The sequence below is a fragment of the Sminthopsis crassicaudata genome, chromosome X (genome assembly GCF_048593235.1).
Source record: "Sminthopsis crassicaudata isolate SCR6 chromosome X, ASM4859323v1, whole genome shotgun sequence".
Taxonomy (NCBI): Eukaryota; Metazoa; Chordata; class Mammalia; order Dasyuromorphia; family Dasyuridae; genus Sminthopsis; species Sminthopsis crassicaudata.
Genome location: NC_133623.1, coordinates 84,081,873 through 84,099,619, shown reverse-complemented (window position 1 = coordinate 84,099,619; position 17,747 = coordinate 84,081,873). Strand labels below are relative to the sequence as shown.

The following is a 17,747-nucleotide window of genomic DNA, read 5'->3' as shown; positions in this document are numbered from 1 at the left end:
GGACATTGAATGCAATAGAGGCCGCTGAAGCATTCCTGATGAAAAGACTAGAGCTGAGGAGAAAATGTGAGTCTCACATTGAAGACTCAAAAGCAACATTCAAAGGTAAATATGATAGAGACCCCTCAAGTGACTCGTTACTGATACCCTGTGTCTTCTTCTAGAAGGGAAGACGATAACCCTGTCTCCTATGAGTTTTATCTTTACTAGGCAGGTAGAAGCATTCAAACTAGAAAGAGGTTTTGGAAGTGAAGGGTCTGGATGGGGATGATGCAAAATAGATAGGTGAGAAATAAGGATGCCCTGGCAGATGGTAGAAGGGAGAGAAATAATGGAGGAAATGATCTCATAAAATAAGCATTCAGGGAAGAGGTTTTGCCTTGGAGTGGAAAATGATGATGAGGGGAGTGACCAATCCTTGAACCTCCCTCCCATCTAAATTGGTTCAAAGTGGGGAAGTATCTATATCTGTATTTATATGTACTTCTTCCGTGGGTCAAAAAAATCTATTTTACCCTAAAGGTAAGTAGAGAAATGGGAGAGGAGAAGGAAAAAGTGGTGACAAACTTTGGGCAGATAAAATATGGTGTGGTCATGTATAAAATAGAAACTAGTGGGGAAAAGGGATAAAAAGAGAGAAGGAAAAACAGAAGCAAATACATCATGACTGTGTTAATGGGATGAACTCACTGCTAAATGCAAGTGGGCAGTAAAATGAATTAGAAACCAGAACTTCCAGACTATGCTTGTTTCTTCTTTTTTGTATTTTGAAAAGAAACATTGGAAAGAAAGAGAGAACCAGAGTGAAATTAGAGGGCTGAAGCAGAAACTGTTATATCTCATATGAAGGATAAAACATAAGGGAAGCAATGATGATGTCAGAAAAAATGCAGAGTAAAATTCGGCCTCACTGAAAGGGTAAATTGGCATGCCGGCTAATTCTTGTTTAGGGGAACCTCAGTCACTGGTGTCAGAAAAGAGATATGTGCACAAGGGCCTAGGATTCAAAATTTTAAAGAAAAAGTTATACGCATTACAGGAAGAAATAGATAATAAAACTATAATGGCAGGGCACCTCAACTTTTCCTGTGTGACCTAGCCTAATACAACCATGAAATACATAAAAAAGAAGTCAAGGAGAATAATAAAACTTAGATGACTTAGAAATTGTACATATAAAAGACCTGTATAGAAAACTCAATAGGAATAGAATGGACTACAGATGGATGTTGCTTCATTTTAACTCACATTGTACAAATTGGATTGTATGCAAGGAATTCTCCCAAACCACCTCTGTACCATACTGGGATCTCATCCTGCTCCTCTCCTTCAGTTCGGTACTCTGTGGCCCCCCCAAACCTTTAAAAACCCTCTCTAGCAGAAGGCAGAAGAATAGATCTGCAGAGAGACAGCCACCACCACTGATGGATCTGGGCTTGCCTTAAGACCTCCAGTACTGATGCAGGACAACTTGCGTTCAATGCACCCGCCCACCTGAGAGTCTGGCCCCTGCATTTGGATGTTTTGTCCATCATTGGAGCACCACGTCTGTCCCATGCCACAGGTTTCCATGTCCGTGCCTCGTGGCATGTTCTTCCTTTCAGTTCCAGCCAGGCTGTCCTGGGGCTGGCCCCTGCAAGAAAGTGTTCCTCCTGCTCTTGATTCTGTATATCCAGACTTTATGTGTCATTGGCCCATGTGCTGGCTCCACAGGGGCACAGTCTCCTTCCTGCCTCCCTTCTGGCTTTTTACACATCTATGGGTAAATTCACATTATGTAAAATATCTGCACAATGGTTCACTGAAAAAAGTTAAGGACTATGCTGCTTTCCCGCCTCAACTTCTCACTTCCCTTTTAGTCTTAGCTGCATTGATTTTGTTTGTGGAAAAGCTTTTTAATTTTATGTCAGCCAGAGTGTCCATTTAGCTTCTTTTGAACCTGTCTGTCGTTTGCTTGGTCATGATTTCTTTCCCATCTCCTTCTGAGCTTCTCTGTTTATGATGTTAGCCCATACATCCAAGGAATATACCCATTTTCAGCTTCACTCTTGTGTTTCCTGTGAAACCTTTTTCCAACCTCAGATTCTGTTAGACTACTTGTCAATTTTCCCAGCAGCTTTTGTTGACTTGTGAATTTTCCCACAGCTGGGATTATTAGCTTTGTCAAAGAAATGGATGATGTGCTCTTTTGCTCCTGCATGCTGTATACCCAATCTGTTCCTATGGTCAGTCTTTCTGTTTCTTACTCAATAATACATTTTTAATCATAAGGGCTTGCTAGTGTAGTTTTATGATCTGGCACTGCTAGGCCCTTTCCTTCCCAATTTTCCCACTAATTTCCATGATAGCCTTAATTTTTGTTTGTCCAGACGAATTTTGTTATCCTTTTTTAATGTTCTCAAGAAATTCAGTGGTATTTTGATTTTTGTTGCGTTGTATTAGTAAATTAATATAGGCAGCATTATCATTTTTGAACTGGCGATGAGTAATTCATATTTCTCCCCTTGTCTAGAGCTACTTTTAATTATGTAAAGAGAGACCTGTGTTCACCGAGTTGCTATCTGTGTTTTGGCAGGTTGACTTCTAGTTACTTCATACTATATGTAATTTCAAAGGAATTTATCTTTCTCCTGGATTTTATTGATAATTTATATGATACTGATAACTTGTTTGAGTTTATTTACTCTCTCCTGTCTTGCTGATGTTAGTAAAAACTTCATTTAAGTTTTAATTGATTCTGTAGAGTTCTCTAAGTAAACAATCATATCATCTGTAAAAAAGACATTGTTTTATTTATTGTTTGCCTCTTTGCTGTTTATAATTTCCATTTCTTTGCTTTTGAGTGACGGCTATGGCAAGCACTTCTGGTACAGTATGGAATAGTAGTGATGAGCGTGAATATCTGTTATGTCTCCAAAAGAAAATATTTGATTCTTGTCAAAAATTATTTAAATACCAAGATCAAATCACCATTAAATAAGGTCAGCCAAAACCTCAGTGGTGTATGATAAATTGGAAGGTCACAGAGCTCATTTTATAACAGAAAAAAGGAACTCTTCCTGATGCAGATTCCTCAGTTTTACAGAGGTCTAGGGAGACTGACAGTAGTCAGCTGCTGGGCAGGTCAGGGTGGAATGAGGAGATTTTAGGGTGAGATAATTGTTCAATTCAATACTTCCTTGGCTTAGAACTTTACCTTTCTGAGAACTTTTTTGAAAGGTCTCCTTCAGTGTTTCTTTAAGGATTTTTGCTCTGGATCGGTCTAGCTCACTGAAAAAGGAGTAACTTACTAAAAGATGGTTATTTTATTTCATTTCTTTCAAGATATATTTAGGCTCATTCCACCTTATCTACTATTAAATCTTATTAAAAGATTCATTCAGTAAATCTAATTGGAAAATAAGGCTTCAAGGATATTTATGCTAGCTTAGGTCTTCAAAAGGAAAGGAAACTTCAAATGTGATATTAAAGTAAATCCATGTTACCACTATTAACTGGTTCAGAGATTATCCTTTTCATATCCTCTCTTTACTTCTGTTTTTATTGCAAACTCTTCTCTCTTGTCTGCATTAGGTATAACACTAGTTCTTTATTTTAGACAAATTCTACTTCCTGGTTTTAGGAAAGCCCCATTTATGCCAATGTTTCTTGGGTTTTGCATAGGAATAGGTTTTGTATTTTGGTGGTTTAAAATTTTTGCACCAATATTCATTATAGAATTTGGTCTCTACTTTTGTTTCTGTATGGACTCTGCCCATGTTAGGTATTAAGGCAATATTTATATGATAGGATGCATTTGGTAGGACCCAGTCTTTGTTTATTTAACCATTTAACCAGCATTGGAATAAATTTCTACATTTTTTTTGTTTCTAAGAAGTTGCTTTTAAATCCATTTTGTCCCCGGGGTTTAGTTAGAAAGAACATTGGGAAAGATCTAATTGCATCACAATCTCCCATATTAGATTAACAAACAAAACAAAACTCCAAAACCTTCTGTGATCCCAGCACTGATGAAGTTGGGGCTACAGATGAAAAGCTAGATAACTAAAGTTGTGGAACTGCTAAAAAACAAACAAACAAACAAAAAACCACCTAAGCAGATTCTGGAGATTTTGCTATCACTCATTAAGGAGACTGGCAATGAGGGATGTTAAGATTGCAGGTAAGAGCTCCTGAGACCATGGGGTAGTTCCCGTCCTGAAACATTTTGGTAGTTTCTGAGATACCAGCCTGTAGAATTTCTATTAAGCTAAAATAAGGATGAAATCTTATAAAAGTTGAAAAAGGTTTGAAAAGCGGTTGACAGATTAAGATCGTCATAGTCAAGGCCCCTCTATGTCCTGGTCATCTCAGATCAGAGCAAGAAAAGAGAAAGCTGGAGAATTGAAAACTTGACTTTTGCCTCATCTGGCAGAAAAGGGGAGGCAGCAACTGCAAGGGGGCCCTGGAAACCCTGCCCCAGCATCTCCCAACCCCAGCAGCTGCAGATGGGATGGGGAAGGATCGGGCCCCAAGGCCAGCATCGTCTGAGCCCTGACATTGGGAGTACCAGCAGAAGGGGATCCTGGCCCCCCTCACCCCAGCCCTCTGCAGGTTCCATCTACGTGCTCCGCGAGGAGAGTCCAGGAGGCACGGGCAGTGCCCAGAGTGTCAGGGGGAGGGGGAGGAGCAGCAGCCTCTGCCCTTGGTGAGCCCGCTTTAAGTGGCAGAAATGTATTAAGAGGCAGTCAAGCCTTTTGTCCTCTGTTCACAGGCTTGGGAGCAGCTAGAACCCCAGCCCAGGGTGCCCACAAGAACTGTAGCCAGTGTGTTCTGTGGGGGATTTCATTGCACTCACCTTCCAGGGTTGTTGGGAGGGTCCCATGTCTGTAAAAGGACTTGGCGGGGCAAATGCTGTATGAACCTCACCCATTTGACGGCCTGTAACTGCTTCCTGCTGGCTAGGACTTGAGAGGACTTTAGAGGTAGCTCACATCTATTGCCAGTGTGGAGATGAAGGAGGAAATTTGGATTTCAGGTCACCTGATTGGTAATTGTGGGATCCCCAACCTTCACTCCCAAGGCATAGGGGAGAGCACAGAGAGGAAAAGAGTCTCCTGTTGAGGGCGGACGCCCCTTGATATTCCTTGTTTGATCTCCAACTTCTTTGGGACTTGGACCTTTGATACAAGATCTGATCAAACTAGTTTGGGCTCTCTGAGGTGTCACAGCCCCCATCGGAATCTGCTCAGACAGACCGAATGGCAGCAGGAAATTCCTTTTTGGGGAAGAGACTTCTGTCTGTCCCCAAAAGATAACAAGAGAATGCTTATCTTATTTACATCACTCTCTGGAACCTCCTTATGTCACTGCATCTAAATGATTGTGCTCTTGTATAATAGAGAGAATTCAAAAATCTACTCTTTGCACAACTGGCCTTGTACCTTGCAGCTATTTTGCCCACCTGCTCTCCGGTGTTTCCATTCTAATCAATAAAGACTATGTTTCCATACAGCATTAAGTAGCAAATTCTTTTACTGCCAAACCCGCCCTGGGTTACTTTGGGGAAGGAAGGAGAGAGAGAAAAGGAACTGACCCATCTCGGTTTAGACCTCAGTTTACTCCTCATCACTCCTTTCTCCCCCTCTGCCCATCCCTCCCTGCTGCAGGGGCGGGTGGATGGAAAGAGAAGGGAACTGCTGGGAGCCCTATCAGTGAACGTTCCTGAGGGAGGGCCTCCTTCCTAAGTGGGACCTGCCAGTTCAGCCTTCCCTGGCTCCCAAAAAGGGCAAACTTCCCAGAGAATTTGGAAATAGCCAAAAGGTTTGACGGGAACGTTTAGCTAGAACTTTGAGTCTTACAAACTCAAGTGTGGGTCAGTGGTATCTCTGACACTGGGTGTGAGTGTGAGTGTGTGTGTGTGTGTGTGTGTGTGTGTGTATATGTGTGTGTGAGTGTGTGTGTGTGAGTGTGAGTGTGTGTGTATGTGTGTGTGATTTCTAGGAAACAAGGTCCTTAAATGATGTAAGAATGATTGGGGATTGGTATTTGGAAGGCCTGGCTGTTACTCTCTTGATTATTGAAACTACCTGGGAAATGTTTCTGGTGGGTTGGAAGAAGAGAAGAGAGTTTGAGGGCAGTTTTCCCAGAGGACGTTTCCCACAGGTGACCCCTCACCCTCCAGACACCTCTTCCCTGCCGGCTGTGGGGATGCTCCTCCTGGCTTCACTGTTGCCACGGAGTTGGCGAGCCTCGCCATGTCTGATGCTGTGGTGAAAGAGGAGCACATGCGGCTCCCAGAAGGAGTGGTTTGTGTCTTCAGTGGGTGAGACCACTCCCACCCCAGCATCTCCCTGTTCCTTCTACCCATGCTGCAGGTCCTTTTGTTTTGATCTTCTCCTGGCTGTTTGTACTTGGAGGCTCCCTCGACGCCCACCTGCCAGCCCTTCCTAATCAATCCCCCCCCACCTCACCCCTATCTCCCCCACACTCCACTGTGGCTGTTTTCATGGCTTTTAGGGAAAAGAGAGAACCATCTCGGTCCCATTCCTTGGTTATTTGGAACGTGATGAGGCCATTGGTAATGTTAACAAGATCTTCCAGGAAGTCACCCAGAACAACGCCCAGCCCCTCCAAGATTTCCAAATGTCCCTCCACTGCTTGGCAACTGCCTCACTTCAGACTGCCTCTCTGCTTCTAAAGGGGGTCTCTGCTCTGGCCAATACTTCCTGCTGTGTTTGCATCCACACCCTCCATCCAACTGAGCGATGGGCTGACCCGTCCCCAGGGAGGTCAGGTGGACGCTTGACCTTCATCAGCAGCTACATTGACAGGGTTTGGGGACAAGCTCCTGGGGAATCTGCTGTCCTCTCTAGTGACCCTTTCCTAATTATTATTCTGCTTTTGATTTAGGCCTTGCCTTTTAATAAGATTTGTGTCTTCCAGACAAGTCTTAATTGGATTTCAGAGGGACCTACAGGACAGACATCTATCAGCACCTCAGCCTCTGGAAGGGTCCTCCCACCTGTGCATGCTGCTCCTCCCACTTGTGGAGGCTGCTCCTCCCACCTGTGGAGGCTGCTCCTGCCACCTGTGGAGGCTGCTCCTCCCACCTGTGGAGGCTGCTGGGCTGCAATTCCCATCCATTTCCCATGAGGAAGCCTTTAAGCAGAAGCCGTTCTATGCCCTTGCCAGCTGGGAACAGTTATGGAAACTGAGACGTTCATTCGGGGCCCCACAGGAGTCTGGGTCCCAGGGCTTTGAGGGGAATGATTCGGTCTCAGCTGCTGCTGCAGCCCCGGTAATTCTCCCCCTTTCTCTCAGAGACTTCCTAAAAGGACCCTTTGCTTTTCCCATGTGGAGGGGGCTGCCCCTGCTCAGGAACAAGAGGGTGTGAATCCTCCCCAGGGCCCTTTCTCAGGCATACCTGAGCTCAGGTGTAACAGCAGGGCACAATCTCCTGAGAGCCTCCGATTTGCTGCCAGATTCTCCATCTGTGCTTCCTTTTCCTTCCCTAAATGAAGCTCACATCTCTGTGCTGGGTTGCCCAGCCCCTTAAAGAGCAGGTTCTCAGTGTTTTGCCCTCAGTTAAATGTCCAAATCAATGTCTTTGCTGGATTGGAGATGGTTAGAGCCTGAGTTCTTTCAGAGAAGCTGCCCAGACCCATTCCCCGGCACCCCAAGTCTTTCGTGCACCCCAACGTTGCGTCTTTTCTGACAAAAACTTCCTCTCCATGAAGTGTGAATGGCACTGGGGCACTTTGCCCGTTTTATCCTCATAATAAAGCTTTTTGCTCCTTGCATCTGCGCCGGCCTGAGCCTGGGAGTCCTTTCTGCATGACCGCCTGCCTTTCCCACTTCTTCCCCCTCATCAGCTCCTGACCCGGAGGGATGCTGTGGGCACCATGGGAACAAGAGGGCAAAGGCCTCCCCAGAGGCTGGGGGCGGGGCCCGGGGCGGAGCCAACAAGAAGGGCCTTGCTGTGGACGGGGGCACGGGGCATTCGAGGCCGAGGGCTGGGGTTAGACGAGGAAGGCCAGAGGGTGTCAGAGTGAATCCCAGGGGAGGCCGTTAAGCTCATGGAGCAGAGTCTGGCAGCCGGGGGGATTGAGGCGCTGTGACGGTGCAAGGGAACCGAGGTCCTTGTGGAAGCCCCCGCCTGACCTGGAACTTGGACAGAAGACTGGCAGCTGCCTTTCCTGAAGAGCCAGGTCAGAGGTCGGGCTCCTGCTCTGGCAGGGCAGGTTCCCCCCCACTTGTTGGAGGAAGCCTCTGTCCCGTCCTACAGAATGTGTGGCCCAGAAGCTGGCCCGAGGGAACCAGCGAGGCATTTAGGAGAGTCACCCGCAGGAGGAACTGAGAATGAAGGGAGAGTGACCTCGGCTGTGATTGAGGGATCCAAGGGGGGCCCATGTTGCCGCTTGTGCCCAGGACACAGAGTGGCCCCGATCTGGAGAGACTCCCCAGTGTAGGGGAGCTTGTAGGTGCCGCTTCTCTGTGCCGGGCCCTAAAACCTGCGCCTGAGCTGTACAGATTTGTGGGTGAGGCTGGTCCTCTCCCCCGCAGCCAGATGCAGTGCTTGGGACTTGGGGGGTGCCACGAGAATGGGGCAGAAGTCATGGACCCGAGCTGCCCCCTTTCCATAAGCTGCTTCTCAGGGACGCGCACTGGGACTGGGGGGCTCTCAGCCCAGAGGGGAGCAGGGTTTGGGGGACACGCTGTCCACGACCAGTGAAAGCCATCCTTCCCATGGGGGTCCACATCCAGGCTTCTAATGGGCACCTGAGGCTGCAGCGTCAAGGGGCCGGAGCCTGAGGGAGGAGCCCAACAGCCATTTCAACTGTATTGAAAAGCATTGTATGGTAGGGGGATGGGAGGGTTGTGTGTGTGTGGGGGGGAACCGTTTAGGTCTGCTGACAGTGCAGGGATTACAGAAGGAGAAACATTTAAATAAGAAGAGGCCAGAAACCAGTGTAATGGCAGGAAAGAAAAGGCTTCCTTCAGACAGTAAACAGCTGCCAGTTCTTAGCTGCCCTTTGCATGAGGGGGCTGCACCTGCTGTCTGCTGCTGCTCGCCCTTGGGTCTTTGAACAGCTGTCTGTCTGGGGTGTTTGACCCCTCGGGCTCCTTTGATGTTCTGGCTCAGGCCCCGTGGAGGTTCTACCCCCCGAGTCCGCCCCTTTTGAGATGTGGCCGTGGATCCAGGTCTCCAGTCCCCGGAGCTCGGCTGGAGCAGGGGGGTCACTGGGGGTTCCAAAGGTAACTGCGTCCCGCCTCCAAGGAGCATTTTCAGAGACGTTGATGGCGTGGCCGGTAGGCCGGGGAGGTGATGGGCTTGTCTTACATCTCACTTAGGCTCAGAGATGTGGAAGCAACTTTCAAGGTCAATTAGTCGGGGCTTCTCCTTTTACAGAGAAAAAACTGAAGCCCTGAGTGGTAAGGGGAGGTGTCTGAGGTCACACTTCCAGGGAGTGTGCACAGCTCGGACAGTAGGATATAAACCCACATTTTCCTGGCTCAGAATTCAGCAGTGTCTCTATGAGAATGTGCTGCCTCCTTAATTCCCATCTCACCCGTGTGCCCTCATCTTTCCATGTCTAGAAAAATGAGGGATACGTTTTAATATTAAAGGAAAAGTCATTTCCCAAACGATCCACTTTTACCTCAGGGACATTCAGCAGCTGCTTACTGGCCTGACTGGAATGTGTTGCTGAGATTCCTGACTCCCTCCTACTCTCTCTGCCTTTAATGGGAGAAGTCCTTATCCCAGTCTTACCCATTTGCTGAAATGAGCTCTCAAGGATTCCCACTTCAGCTTAGGTTACAGGAGATCATCAGAGATAAATAAGGCCCCTTCAGCACCAAAGACCCTGGAAAGCTCTGTCAGGCTTGCTCTCTGGGAGACACTTACTCTAGTCACACTCACCGAGGCATCAGAGTGACCCCTTGGGGACAAGGCAGCACAACCATGGGCAGCTGCGGGTTCAGTGGATAGAGGGATGGACCCAGAGACAGCAGGGATCATCTTCAGGAGTTCAAATCTGGCCTCAGACGCTTTTTAGCTGTCTGACCCTGGGCAAATCACTTAATACTTTGCTTCACTTCTTCAGCAGTAAAATTAACTGGAGAAGGCAATGGCAAAGCACTCTGGGATCTTTGCTAGGAAAAGCCCAAATGGGGTCATAAAGAGTTGGACACAAGTGAAAAATGACCCAAGCATGCCCAGACCCATCCAGAGCCACACTGGTCCCCTGTCATCCCCACAAACAGTGGGATCTCTCATCATCATAGAAAAACAAGCAAAACAGAATAAAACAACAACAAAAAGTGTCCTAAGGCAACTGACCTCACAGACCACTTCTCAGACAATGTCATTAATAATGTCATACTTTCCCTTCTTGCTATGTTAACAGAATAGTGAACGGCATGGCCCCAAATGCCATTTTGTCTCCTTTTCCCAATCTGAAAATATTTAACAGTGAATTGTTAAAGGGCTGGTCCCAAATTCATCACGAAATTTTTACATTTCAATTGTGAGTCATGTGTGAGAGGACTGATGTCATCAATCTAGGTTTGATCCAGGCCTCTTTCTTCTCTACTAAAACAGCAGTTAATTTGCCCCCAAAGTAGCAAAGCTGAGGCAGCTAGGTGGCACAGTGGATAGAGCACCAGCCCTGAAATCAGGAGGACCTGAGTTCAAATCTGCCATCAGACACTGAACACTTCTCAGCTGTGGGACCTCGGGCAAGTCATTTTAACCCCAGCCTCAGCAAAAAAAAAAAAAAAAAAAAAAAAAAAAAAAAATGACAAAGCTGCTCCTGCAGCCCCAAGGCTATCTGTATTTAGCTCTCTAACTCACTACCCCACCCACCACAATGACTATTCATAAAATTTTCATTTCTTCTCAAATCTCCCATGGCTTTTTCCCACCACACACCCACCATCTCAATTGAGAATCTTGTCTCCTATTTTACTGAACTGATGGAGGTCATTCCCTGAGAGCTCCTTCTCCCCTCCTCTTCCTCTCACAACACTCAGGTTCCTTTTGCCAATGTCTCTTCCTCCACTCCTGTCTCACACATAGAGATGTCCTTACTGCTTCTCTCCTTCCAACCTTGGAAGGGGTCATGGGCTAGAACAATATCCAGCCTTGATATTTTGTTGTCTCACCTCTTAAGAATTTGATTTGATAGAAGATTTTGATTACATCAAACTAAAAGGTTTCTGTACAAACAATACTAATGCAAACAAGATTAGAAGGGAAGTAACAAATTCGGAAAATATTTTTAAAGGTAAAGGTTCTGACAAAGGTCCCCTTTCCAAAATATATAGAGAACTGACCCTAATTTATAAGAAATCAAACCCTTCTCCAATTGATAAATGGTCAGAGGATATGAACAGACAATTCTCAGATGATGAAATTGAATCTATATCCACTCATATGAAAGAGTGTTCCAAATCACTACTGATCAGAGAAATGCAAATTAAGGCAACTCTGAGATACCACTACACCCCTGTCAGATCAGCTAAGATGACAGGAACAAATAATGATGAATGTTGGAGGGGATGTGGGAAAACTGGGACACAGATACATTGTTGGTGGAGTTGTGAAAAAATCCAGCCATTCTGGAAAGCAATTTGGAATTATGCCCAAAAAGTTATCAAACTGTGCATACCCTTTGACCCAGCCGTACTACTACTGGGCTTATATCCCAAAGAAATACTAAAGAAGGGAAAGGGACCTGTATGTGCCAAAATGTTTGTGGCAGCTCTTTTTGTAGTGGCTGGAAACTGGAAGTTGTATGGATGCCCATCAATTGGAGAATGGTTGGGTAAATTATGGTATATGAAGGTTATGGAATATTATTGCTCTGTAAGAAATGACCAGCAGGAGCAATACAGAGAGGCTTGGAGAGACTTACATCAACTGATGCGGAGTAAAATGAATAGAACCAGAAGATCGCTGTACACTTCAATGCTGTATGAGGATGTATTCTAATGGAAGTGGATATCTTCAACATAAAGAAGATCCAACTCCCTTCCAGTTGATCAATGATGGACAGAAATAACTACACCCAGAGATGGAACACTGGGAAGTGAATGTAAATTGTTAGCACTGCTGTCTATCTACCCAGATTACTTATATCTTTGGAATCTAATGCTTAATGTGCAACAAGAAATTGGTATTTACACACATATATTGTATATAGGTTTTATTGTAACACATGTAAAATGTTTGGGATTGCCTGTCATTGGGGGGAGGGAATGGAGGGAGGGGGAGATAATTTGGAAAAATGAATACAAGGGATAATATTATAAAAAAATTACTCATGCATATATACTGTGAAAAAAAATTCTAAATAAAATAAAATTAAAAAAAAAAAAAGGAATTTGATTTGAGCCATGAATTTAAAAGGGAATTGTGAGAGAACTTGGCTTATTGTTTGCTAAACTGTGCCATGTCGCTAATAATGTATTGATCATTTGAGCCTTGAGAAATACAGGAATCAACAAAGGGAAATGCACAATTTCCTTTGAGTTGGAGCATTTTCCCTGGCTGAACCTGATGTGGGTTGTCGTCCCTTTAAGATCCCTTTCTGATTCCCAACCCCTCCCAGCTGGAGAAGCTAGGACCTTTGATTCACAAATCCTCGTGGAAAACACCCTTTTGAATTCCAGTGGGAGATATCTGGCTCTCCCAGCCCCCATGGGACCTGAGCCAACTTGGGCTGTCCCAGGCCCCATTCTAAAGAACTGTTCAGGTTTCCCACCTGTTACACCCCTATGGACTACTCTAACCTGGTAGCTCCCCTTAGAGCTACTCTTAATGCCTGTCCATCGATGGCACGGCTAGGCTGCATTTACCCCTCTTCAGGCACCAACCAGATCCCATAGAGACAGACCACCAGGGGGCAGGGGTGAAGTGAAAGAGAACTTTATTCATAGATAGCACATATTTATACCTCACTGATGATATGGGGGAAGAGGGAGGTCCAGTAGAAACCTGGCATAATGGGATTGGCCCAAGAAGAAGGAGGGAGGCATGCTAGGCTTTGAGAGCACTAAGGAGTGAGGCATGGTACCTGGAGTCAGACACCACCTCTTGGGACTGCGCTCCACCTTCACATAGGACTCTCCTGCTCCTCAGAACCTCTCATCCCTCATGTCCTCCTTAAACTGCATTCCTTATTTCTAGAGGATTTTAAACCCTTACATCTCCCCCTTTTTTATTAATAAGACCAAATGTTCTCATGTTGACAAATCAGAAGCTCTTTCATAAGCACCTCTAAAGAATTGTTTTAAGAATACATATAAAGCATCCTAGCAAAGAAGGCAAAAGCAAAAGAAGCAACAATACAAAAATGGCTCCATAGAGCCCATGGGATACAATAGAAGGGGATGGGAAGGGAAGTGTATTATGTCCAATCACTAAGTTGGTCTGCCAAGGGTAGTCATCTCTCTGTTATGGCGCTGTTTTGGGGGTCTCCTAGGTCATCTCCTTCTCTTCTTTAGCCCCGGTTTTAATAGGGGTAAACTCTCCTTGTTCTTTTTTTCTGGAATCCAAAGGAATTCCCCATCAGGATCTGCAATCAAAAATATCCCGGCCCTCTCCAAAGTAATAAGGATGGACCTTGGCAACGGCCTTCCCCGTCCTTACAAAGAACCTTTTGAATATTCAATAGCTCTTGAAGCGCATCTTTCATGGAGCTTAGTTTTCTGTCCTGTCTATAAGATTGTGCCAAATGTATCAATCCTGGAGAGAGGCTGATATCGCTATCCAGGCACAAAAAATTGTAAGTATATAAAGTCTTATCCATATCCAACTGTTCTGTCTACTTACTCCCCCTTTCTCTTTAACAAGGGTGGCCTTCAGAATATGATAGGCCTGTTCCACCAGGGCTTGACCCTGTGGATTATAGGAAATCCCTGTAACATGCTTAATGGTGAATGTGGTGAGAAAGGTGGCCATCTGCTTAGAGGTATAAGCTGACCCATTGTTGGTCTTTATGGCATTAGGAACTCCATGAGAGGAGAAACAACTATACATATTTTTAATCACTGAAGGAGTATTCTCACAGGAGGCCACTGTGGCCCAAAGGAATCTAGAATAAGCGTCAATACACATGTGGATGGCTGCACAGCTTACATGTATCACATTCATTTGCCACAAATCATTGGGGAATAAACTCCTGGGATTAACTCCTTTACTAGGTGGAGGAGGGAGAAACTGAACACACTGCTTCCCTATCTGTTGGGCTTGTTCCAAGGTGAGGCCATAAAGGCTATGGAGAGAATTAGCGGGTAAGTGGAGAAAATTATGGGCACATTCAGGATGTGTGGTGACCGTGAGAAGGAAACATTGTAAAGCATGGTCCAACACCTCATTTTCAACAAATATGTCTCCTGCACAGCATTGGTGAGAATATACATGCAGGATGTAAATGGGATGTTTCCTAGTCTGTAAAATCAGCTGCAATAAAACAAGGAGATTAGCAATTGAATGATTATGAGACTGTAGGACTGTATCTTCAATGCCTCTGAGCACTTGGACAGCATATAAGCTATGTGAAATGATATTAAGGGGCTCTGAATATCTTTTATACACTTTTAAGATGTCACCTAAAGGCTGCATCAAAGCAATAGGAATAAGGACATGAGCCCTTATCCATTGAATTTGTCCAAGTAGTTTCTGAAATAGGTTCAGAGTATTCACCTTGTCTAATTGTAAGTTAGGTATCTGATTAATAACTGCAGAAGTCTCCATGTGGAGTCCCAAATAAATGATGGGATACTTATGTGGGATCTTTTCTGGGGCTATCACCAGTCCATGTGGAGCAAGAATGCTCATGGTCTCTTTAAACAGGCCAGACAGATATTTCCCACTGCTCGTTGATAACAGTATATCATTCATATAATGCAAAGTCATAGCATGAAGCCACACCTTCCAAATTGGCTCTAGCACTTGCACTATGTACACCTGACACAAAGTGGGGCTACAAGAAATCCCTTGGGGGAGAACTTTCTATTGGTAGTGCAAATCACATTCTACATTGTTTATTGAGGCAATGGTAAAAGCAAATCTTTCCTTATACTCTGGGTCCAGAGAGATGGAGCAGAAACTGTCTTATATGTCTATTACTGTAACTAGCCATCCAGTGGGTACTAGATTAGGAGATGACATGCCAGGCTTTAGGTCTCCCTTAGATTCACTAGTAGCATTAATGGCCCTAAGGTCCATTGACATGATGCATTTTCCAGATTTTCTCTTTTTAATAAATACAAGACTATTCCATGGGCTGGACATTGATCCTATATGTCCGGTCTCCCACTGTTGTTTTATAATTTCACATAAGGTTCAGGTTTTATAAAATGAGAAAGGCCATTGAGGTACCCAAGCCAGGGTGTTAGATTTCCATATTAATGGTGTGGGCGTGATATGAAACAACACCAAACATCCAATGACGCCAAATAAAAATTCTGTGGAGGTGATATATAGATTGAGGCTGCACAAGCTTTCATTATGTCCCTGCCCCATAGATTGTATCTGAAGCTTGCAACCACCAAGGGTTGGAATATCCCCTGTTTGTCTGAAAACTACAGGTCTTCTGCTGCAATCTCTTTAGATAAAGCAGCTGCAAGGGCATCCATTTGAAAGGCACTGGAGCCAACATTCTCCCATCTCTTTATCATCTCTTCCAGGCCAGCCTCCCTATCTGTAGTAGGCATGGCCCTCTGGCAGTTAGTATTAGCCTTCTTCATTGCCAATTTCTGCATAAGAAGGCTAGAGACTTCTCCTCCCCACTGATCTCCCAATAGCCACCTGTAGGTGTGCCACAAAATCCGGAAAAGTTTCATCTGGGCCCTGTTTAATCCTAGTCATTGAGGGCTTCTGCTTTCCAGAAGTTTGAATTTTGCTAAATGCTCTTTGGGCACATTGAGACACAGCTGCATATACTGCTGCATCATATTGCATTTGATCCTCATTTCTTTTGCATTTTCCAGATTTCTGTATTATTTGTCCTGAATTTGTCTGGGAATCTGCAAAACCTTCACAAGCAGGAGCAGAGTGAGCAGATGGGAGACGTATCTCCTCAGGGAGGGTGGGGGACAAGGGGGAAAGCCATGCCTTGGGGATGGAGGTGACCTTCACTCCGTTTGCTTTCTCCTCCCTCTTCTTATCACCCTCCTTTACTTAAAGGTCATGTGTCTCTCTGTTTACTTTCTCATTCCTCATCTTTTCCCTGCCCCCTCCCGTTCCTTCATATCCACTTCCTGTTTCTTCCTCACTACCTCTTACTTCTTTCATGTCACACCCACCTCCTTCATCTTCCTGTTTATTTCCTGCTCTTTCCCATAGCTAAGTTCCCCTGGCTCCATTTTCTGGGCACGGAGGGTCCGGGTGAGTGCAATTTTCGACCCTCATTTGTTTTATGACTCTCAGTTTGCACTTCATTATCTACTTTTAATGGATTGTGGCTTGCACCTCTTAAAGTGCCCCCAATCACTTGATACCATTCTGGGATGGTTCCCAGAGTTTCCTTATCATAGGAAGCCATCTGACTGCCTTCTACCTCCTACTTTTTAAAATCCATTTCCATTTCTACTTGCTTTCCCCTTCTAGAAGCTTCTTTCCCTGGTACCTTCTGTTCTGGGACCCTCACAATAACCTGTCCCATTTTCCCAACTTTCTACTCACTTTAGAGCAGAGTTCTGTCTCTCTTCCCACCTGTAGGCCTGCTACAAGGTGAGGTCCTAGCCAAAATTGTCCCACATTGGGCGCCACTTGTTACACTGTTATGGACTACTCTAACGTGGTAGCTCCCCTTAGAGCTACTCTTAATGCCCGTCCGTGGATGGCACGGCCGCAGTTACCCCTCTCTGAGCACCAACCCGGATCCCATAGAGACAGACCACCAGGAGGTAGGGGTGAAGTGAAGGAGAACTTTATTCATAGATAGCACATATTTATACCTCACTGATGATATGAGGGAAGGGGGAAGTCCAGTAGAAACCTGGCATAATGGGATTGGTCCAAGAAGAAGGAGGGAGGTGTGCTAGGCTTTGAGAGCACTAAGGAGGGAGCATCTGTACATAGAATGATTATCCACAGTTGTTTGCATGTTATTTTCCCCATAACTGAGCTCCTTTAGCACAGAGATGGCCTTTTGCCTTTCTTTCTATTTCCAGCATTTACTTAGCTCAGTGCCTGACACTTGGTCCCAGAATCTTATTGACCCGATTTTCACTAATAGGTTTAGGAGGAAATTGATGAAGTCACTTGGTAGAGGGAACTGAGGCAGAAAGGCGGGGTTGTTCCCTCTTGTCCAGGCTCTGGAAGGTTTCTGTTACATAGAATACAGTGCAGAGTACACACACATAAATAGGGGGACAAATACACATGAGTGCCTGGGTGGCCCTTTGTCCCTCCCGACCGTTCTAATCGCTTGTCTCTTCAAGCCTGGACAAAAAAGGTTGAGAGCCGCCCTTCCCCCACACCAACCTCTCCTGCTCTGGGGCTGTCAGGAATCCAAGTCCCATTCAAGTGCAATTCCAGCAGTTTGCAGATGCTGCTGAGCTATTGTGCTCTTCCCTTCAGTGGAGCCTGGGACCCCCCTTTCTTGACCTCCCCCTTTTGCAATGTGTTCTCCCCCTCCTGGGGGCTCTCTCATTTAAAGATGGAAAGAAGAGAGTTGTTGTTGGTTTGGGTTAAGATTCCTTTCTAATTCCCAGCCTCCATGAATCCCAATGGGAGATATCCAGGCTTTCCC

At 45.3% G+C, this 17,747-nt stretch overlaps 1 protein-coding gene across 1 annotated transcript in view; it reads left to right on the top strand.

Moving 5' to 3' along the window:
- LOC141549151 (transcriptional regulator ATRX-like) overlaps positions 1-17,747 on the top strand; it is a 463,311-nt gene that overhangs the window by 65,767 nt on the left and 379,797 nt on the right. The gene's annotated exons all lie outside the window — the stretch shown is intronic.